The following is an 8,503-nucleotide window of genomic DNA, read 5'->3' as shown; positions in this document are numbered from 1 at the left end:
GTGCTTGTAAAACAGCCTCTAATTCTACCTCTTGGGCCGAGGAAAAACTTGTAACCCAAGATTGAGTTTTCCCATTAATGGTCAAAGCAGCCATTCCATTAGAGGATTCATCTGTAAATACTAAAGCGGCAGAAGATAAAGGCGAGGCCCGTACTATGGAAGGAAATAGGAACGTATGACACGCAGCAAATTGGAGAAGTTTGTTAGACGGGTAGTGATGCAAAATTTTTCCCGTATAATTGGCCCAAGCAATGGCCCAAGGATCGCAATGGGCGAATAGCCAATCTTGTTGTTGTAAATTATATGGGACACAGATAAAATGAGGTTCCTCACCTAAATATTTACGGGAATCCACTCGGCACATATGTATCAGATTAGCAACCAATTCGTAGTAGGGGGTCAGCACTTTGCTGGGTGTTGATGGTAGATAAAGCCATAAAAGTGGGCCATCCTGCCACAATACAGCAGTTGGGGAGTGAGAAGTAGCTAAAATGTAAACTCCCCATGGTTTAGAGTTGTGACAGTAGGTCACTTGTTGCTGGGAAATTGCCTTTTCTACGATTTGAATGGCCCTCCTGGAGTCAGGATTTAAATTGCTCAAGGATGTAGGGTTGGTATCTCCTTTTAAGAGATCAAAGAGGGGTTTTAACTCTCCTGTGGACAGCTTTAAATAAGGCCGAAGCCAATTTATATCTCCTAATAATTGCTGAAAATCATGAAGAGTTCTTAAGTGTGAAGTTTTTAATTGTATTTTTTGGCTTTTAAAATAGTGTGGGCCTAATATATGGCCTAAATACGTAAAAGGGGGGTGTTCCTTAACCTTTTCAGCTGCTATTATAAGGTCAAAGAGGCTCAGATCTTGCTTTAGTTGTCCAAAGGCTTGTCGTACGACGATAGGGTCAGAACAAGCCAACAAGATGTCATCCATATAATGAACAATATAAACGGAAGAGAATTTTTCACGGGTGGAAGAAATGGCTCTAGCTACCAAACTTTGACATAAAGTTGGGCTATTTGCCATGCCCTGTGGGAGCACGAGCCAATGATATCGCTTCATGGGTTCTTTAAAATTAACAGATGGGACGCTGAAGGCAAAGCGCTTACAGTCTTCAGGTGCCAGGGGTATAGTATAGAAACAATCCTTCAAATCTTTAATAATCTTATAAGTATCCTTTGGGATTGCCATGGGTGAAGGCAAGCCGGGCTGTAAGGCCCCCATCAGTTCCATAGTTGCATTTACCTTTCTCAGATCCTGTAACAGCCTCCATTTACCTGACTTTTTCTTTATAACAAAAATTGGAGAATTCCATGGAGAGTTAGAAGGGACCACATGTCCCAAGTCCAGCTGTTCCTGTACCAGCTGCTGTACTGCAATGTTCTTTTCTAGAGAGAGAGGCCACTGTTCGACCCATACCGGCTCATCAGAGAGCCAATTTATGGGATCAGCATGAGGGGCAGGACAAACAACAGCCCCCGTTAAAGAATACCCTAATCCTTGTCTCCAGGGTTGAGACTGGGGTTGGAGTGGCTCTGGCTCCCCCTGTGCTGCTCGGCCTAGTCCCCTAAAGGGGAGGAGGCCTTGATCAAGTAACTGCTTAGTGACTGCAGCACTAGGACTAAACATATACACTCCCATTTTTTCCATGATATCACGACCCCATAAATTAATTGGCAGATGATCCAGGACAAATGGCTGAAAATGACCAGAGTGCCCTTCCTTATCTCTCCAAACAAGGATCGCACTGCTCTGCTGTGGGTCAGTTGCTTGCCCAACCCCCTGTAGGGAAGTCATAGAGGTTGTCAGGGGCCATTGGGCTCGCCAATGCTTTTTAGATATTACAGACACATCCGCTCCTTTGTCTAATATTCCTTTAAAGGGTTTTTCTTGTATCAATATAGTCATCTCAGGGTTCTCTTGTTTTATGCTTTGTACCCAATAGATATCAGAGGATCCAAATCCTCTCTGTCCGCATAGGGCAGAAGAATTATCAGTCTCCCCGTGAGGTAAAGGCACAAGTATTAGTTGTGCTAATTTTTGATCGGCAGGGATCGATACCACGTGTTTCGGGGCAGAGGCCATAACTTTGATTTCTCCAGTAAAATCCTGGTCAATTTTGCCAGGTGTAATCTGTATCCCTTTAAGGGCTGAGCTACTTCGCCCAAACAGCAATCCAGCCACTCCCGGGAGAAGGGGACCGAAGACCCCCATGGGGAAAGCTTGTCTCCCCATCTCTGGGGTCAATACTGAGCAGGTGGAGGAACAGAGGTCCAATCCTGCGCTGCCTGGGGTGGCACGGAAGAGGCTGGAGACTGATTTTGGGGGGCTGTTAGAAGATGTATTTGTGGCCGAGAATAGGGAGGGACTGCCCCATGGTTTTGCGGGGCCCCTTCTCCAGTTTCCTGAAAACGGGTGGCCATTGCGATTCGTTGCTGACTTGCAATCTTTAGCCCAGTGCTTCCCTTTACCACAGCGTGGACATGTGCCAGGTAATTTTTCTCTCTTTAACCTGGCCTGGCGTGGGCATTGCGTCATCCAATGTCCTATTTGTCCACAAGAGAAGCAACTCCCCAGGGGACTAGCATCCCGAGAATGCCGCTGACCTATATATTTTAGAAATTCAGTAATAGTCTTTCCTTGAGGAGTGGCGGCTAAAGTAAAGCCTTGTATATGGGAGGGTCCAATATCAGCACACAGTGAAATAAAGTCCGTGATTCCTCCCTTATTCCTATGGGGTCTGATAGCCGCCTGACAGGCGGCGTTGGCATTTTCATAGGCTATGTGTCTAACTATAATCTTCCTTGCGTTCTCATCTTGTACTAGGCGGTCTGCAGTCTCCATTAATCAAGACAAAAATTCTAGATAAGGTTCATTCGGTCCCTGTTTAACTTCTACTAGATTTTTTGTACGATTGGAATTGCGTAACCATTTCCAAGCCTCTTTCGCCGCAGCATTTATTTGTGAATAGGCTTCCTTTGCATAACCCAATTGATCTTCAGTGTTTTTGTAGGTTCCCTCTCCTAACAACTGATCAAAAGTGTAAGGCAGGTTCTAAGACCTATTTGTTTCAATTTTAGCCCGACACTGTGCAGTGAACTCTGTCTCCCATAATAAGTACTCTCCTGCACTAAGGCATGCTCTGGCAAGCCGCTTCCAATCATTTGGGCATACAATACCAGCACACGTGGCCACCAATATTACTTGAGTAAAAGGGGCAGTTGGCCCATGTTGGGAGCAGGCACTCTTTAAATCCTGCAATAATTTAACAGTAACAGGTTGATGGTATACTTGTTCATCATGATCAACTAAACTAGGGAAGCATCAAGCCCTGAAATATCTTCCCTCTCTCTAGCAGCCTAAGCCAGGTTTAATTGTGGTGCACTGTGCCTGGTTGTAGTGCCTGTTAAAAGGGACTTGTTACTAGGGACTTTAGGCATGCCTAAAGATTGAAAAAGGGATTGGGACCGTAAGGCTGCAGCCAGAGGCGGTGGGTGTGAGTAGTAAGGTTTAGAATCAGACACCATTGTGGCCTGAGGGTCATATTTCTTTCCTACTTCTGGTGGGGCTCTCTGCTCTATCCCCATTTTAGATAGTAGATGTAGGATTTCTTCTAACCTCTTTTCTATCGTAGCTATGTGGTCCTCCATCGGCTCATCATAACTTTCGTCCTTGATATTCAAATTTGAATTCTGATACTCAATATCTACTGGTTGTTTTTCCCTTTTCAAGATCTTACTTAGACTCTCTTGGGCTGCAGCATATGGCTCAGCCTCAGGTTTTTCAGAAGGGTCCTTTAACTCATAAATTTCCCTTAATTCAAGATTAAGTTCAGCATTCTCATGTTGAGGATCTATGCATTCACTTACTAAATTCCATACAGTAATAGCCTCTACTGAGGTCTTTTCCGGGCCATATACATTATAATAATCTTGAATTCCTTTTCCTATCCATGGCCAGGTTTTTAGGAATTCCTCCTCTGTAGACCTCGGGCATGCCTCCCCGACAAACTGTAGGAAGCTCTGAAGCCCCCCTTTTTCCACCCACGTTCCGTGGGCTTCAAGTAGGCCTGATAAGATCGGTACATATAAACTATGGCTATGAGTTTGACCCATAATTTTTCCTCCTGACTATACACTCTCTTAATAGCCCTAGGACGTGTTACTCACCATGGGGGGGGTCCTTCACCTTCGTCCCAGATTTTCAGGTCCCTGTTCGGGCGCCAGTTGCTGGGGCCAGCCAGCACCAAACCAGGGTTCGCAGATTGGGATTCCTGAAATAGGGGCAAGGACTAGGAAAAATTAAAGAGAGACAAACAGGTGGAGTTCGGGAGGACTACAGCCCAAGTCAGCAGTCCAAGAAGGCTGTGAGCTCCGGACTGCCGCCTAAGAATGTCCAGTTTATTTTAAGTTCCAACCTTAAATACTCTTCTTAAAACTAGGGAACTGCCAGAGGCTACATTCATACAAAATAGTAAACAAGTCACATATAGGATAAATGAGAAAGGATTAACATTGCTTAAAGTTATCCTAAAAAGAACTGATTGACATTGCTTAAAGTCACCCTGATAAGAGTTACTTCCTTGTGTATACAGTTGTGTAGGTCCAAGGTCAGGTCCAAGGTCAGGTCTAATGGCATTGGCCCCACAGTCGGTCCCCAACAGGTGAAAGTACTGCCTCCATTCTACTGGATCAAAGACCAGAATGAAATAAAAGCAGATACAACAAAGTAGCAAGCGGAAGAATAAAACAACCCACTTACACAAAAAAGTTCTTAGCAGATAGAACAATGCTGTAGGATGTTAAACGCCAAAATACAGTATCCATTACACTGGATGAAATACTCCAAGAAGAAAAGCTGATACATTTAAGAAGCTTGTGGAAAGATAAATGACCACGTTTAGACACTATCTTAGCAGATAGTGCATTGTCGGTGGAAGTACACTCTCTGTTGTTCTGTATCAAAAACTACGATGAAATAAAAGCAGATACACTGAAGTTGCATGAGGAAGAATAAAACACCCCACTTAGAAAAAAAAGTTCTTAGCAGATTGAACAATGCTGTTGGAAGTTGAACACCAAAATCCAGTCTCCATTATAATGGAAGAAAGACCTCGAAAAAGTAAAAGCAGATACATTGAAGTTGTATGTGGAAGAATACAATACCCGCTTAGACAACAATGTTCTTAGCAGAGAGAACAATTCTCTAGGATGTTCAACACCAAAATCCAGTATCCATTACACTGAATGTATACTCCAAGAAGTAAAAGCTGATACATTGAAGTTGCTTGTGGAAGGATAAATTACCACGCTCACACAGTGTTAATCATAGCAGATAGAGCAATGTCGGTGGAAGGACAGTCTCGGTTGTTCAGGAGCAAAGACTACGATGAAATAAAATCAGATACACTGAAGTTGCTTGAGAAAGTATAAAATACCCCCTTAGACGAAAAAGTTCTTAGCAGAGAAATCAATGCTGTAGGATATTCAACATCAAAATCAAGTATGCATTACCCTCTATGAAATCCTCCAAGAAGTAAAAGCAGATACATTGAAGTTTCTTTTGGAAGAACTAAAACAACATTTACAGAGAACCAATCTTAGCAGATAGAGCAAGGTCGGTGGAAGTACACTTTCCGGTGTACTGGATCAAACACCACGAGGAAAGAAAAGCAGATACAATAAAGTTGCATGTGGAAGAAAAATACCACATATACACAAAAGAAATCTTTGCAGATAGAACAATGTCATGGGATGTTCAATGCAAAATCCAGTCTCCAATATACTGGATGAAAGACCTCGAAGAACTAAAAGCATATACATTGAAGTTGCATGTGGAAGAATAAATTGGCACGTTAAGACCGAACAAATCTTAGAAGATAGAGCAATGTCAGTGGAAGTACAGGCTCTGTTATACAGGTTGACAGATCACGATGAAATATTGTCGACGTGGAAGGAGAAAACCAAGTTTACAAAGAACAAATCTTAGTAGACAGAACAATGCCATGGGATGTTCAATGAAAAAATCCAGTCTCCATTATACTGGATGCAAGTCCTTGAAGAAGTCAAAGCAGTATTTTGAAGTTGCTTGAGGAAAAACAAAAACCTTGTTTACGCAGAACCAATCTAGCGGATAAAGCAATGTCGGTGGAAGTACAGTCTCCACTGTACTGGATCAAACACCACGATGAAACAAAAGCAGATACACTGAACTTGCATGAGGAAGAATAAAATACTCCGCTTAGACGAAGAAGACCTTAGCAGTGAGAACAATGCTGTAGGATGTTCAACACCAAAATCCAGTATCCATTACACTGGAAGAAATCTTCCAAGAAGGAAAAGGAAATACACTGAAGTTGCTTGTGGAAGAATAAAAACCACATTTAACAGAAACAATCCTAGGAGATAGACCAATGTCGCTGGAAGTATAGTGTCCATTGTACTGGATCAAAGACCATGATGAAATGAAAGCAGGTACACTGAAGTTGCATGTGGAAGTATAAAATACACCGCTTATCCAAAAAAGTTCTTAGGAGATAAAACAATGCCTTGGGAAGTTCAAGGCAAAAATCCAGTATCCATTAGACTGAATGAAATCCTCCTAGAAGTAATCGCAGAAACACTGAAGTTACTTGTGGAAGAATAAAAATCACGTTTGCAGAGAACCAGTCTTAACACAGAGAGCAATGTCGGTGGAGTACTGTCTCCGTTACACAGGATCACAAAATTCGATGAAATAAAAGCTGGTAAAATGAAGTAGCTTGTGGAAGAAGAAAACCACGTTTACACAGAACAAATCTTAGCAGATAGAACAATGTCAGTGAAAGTACAGTCTCCATTGTACGGGATCAAAGACCAGGATGAAATAAAAGCAGGTAGAACGAGGTATCAAATGGAAGAAAAATCACCCCACTTAGACAAAAAAGTTCTTAGCAGATAGAAGGATGTTGTAGGATATTGAACGCCAAAATCCAGTCTCCACTATAATGGAAGAAAGAGTTTGAAGAAGTAAAAGCAGATAAATTGAAGTTGCATGTGGAAGAATACAATACCTGCTTAGACAAAAATGTTCTTAGCAGAGAGAAAAATGCTCTAGGATGTTCAACATCAAAATCCAGTATCCATTACACTGGATGAAATACTCCTTGTGGAAAGATAAATGACCACGTTTAAACAGAGGAAATCATAGCAGATAGAACAATGTCCATGGAAGCACAGTCTCATTTGTTCTGGATCTAAGACTACGATGAAATAAAAGCAGATACCCTGAAGTTGCATTAGGAAGAATAAAACACCTCCTAGACCAAAAAGTTCTTAGCCGAGAGAACAATGCTGTAGGATGTTCAACTCCAAAATCCAGTATGCATTACCCTGTATCAAATCCTCCATAAGTAAATGCAGATACATTGAAGTTAATTGTGGAAGAACAAAAAACGCGCTTATGCAGAACCGATCTAGCAGATAGAGCAATGTCCGTGGAAGCACAGTCTCCGCTGTACTGGATCAAACACCACGATGAAACAAAAGCAGATACTCTGAACTTGCATGAGGAAGAATAAAACACCCGCTTAGACGAAAAAGTTCTTAGCAGAGAAAACAATGCTGTGGGAAGTTCAAGGCAAAAATTCGGTCTCCAATATACTGGATGAAAGACCTCGAAGATGAAAAGCAGATACATTGAAGTTGCATGTGGAAGAATGAATTAGCACGTTTAGCCCAAACAAGTATTAGCAGAGACAGCAATGTAAGTAGAAGTACAGGCTCCCTTATACAGGTTGACAGATCTCGATGAAATAAAAGCTGATAAAAATGTAGTGGCCTGAGGAAGAAGAAAACCACATTTACAGAGAACAAATCTTTGTAGACAAAACAATGCCGTGGGTTGTTCATCAAAAAAAACAGTCTCCATTATACTGGATGAAAGATCTCGAAGAAGTCAAAGCAGTATATTGAAGTTCCTTGAGAAAAAACAAAAAGCACGTTTACTCAGAACCAAGTTACCCAATACAGCGATGTCGGTCAAAGTACAGTCTCCATTGTACTGGATCAAAGAACGGGATGAAATAAAAGCAGATACAACAAAGTAGCAAGCAGAAGAAAAAAACTCCCCGCTTAGACAAAAAAGTTCTTAGAAGATAGAACAGTGCTGTAGGATGTTAAATGCCAAAATCCAGTATCCATTACACTGGATGAAATATTCCAAGAAGCAAAACATGATACATTGAAGTTGCATGTGGAAAGATAAATGACCACAATTAGACAGAGAAAATCTTAGCAGATAGAACAATGTCGGTGGAAGCACAGTCTCTGTTGTTCTAGATCAAAGACTACGATGAAAAAGGAGCAGATACACTGAAGTTGCATGAGGAAGAATAAAACACCCCGCTTAGAAAAAAAAGTTCTTAGCAGATAGAACGATGCCGTAGGATGTTGAACGCCAAAATCCAGTCTCCATTACTGGAAGAAAGACCTCGAAGAAGTAAAAGCAGATACATTGAAGTGGCATGTG

The sequence above is a fragment of the Megascapheus bottae genome, chromosome 7, assembly GCF_031878675.1.
Source record: "Megascapheus bottae isolate mThoBot1 chromosome 7, mThoBot2.hap1, whole genome shotgun sequence".
NCBI lineage: Eukaryota > Metazoa > Chordata > Mammalia > Rodentia > Geomyidae > Megascapheus > Megascapheus bottae.
This window is presented reverse-complemented; position numbering follows the sequence as displayed.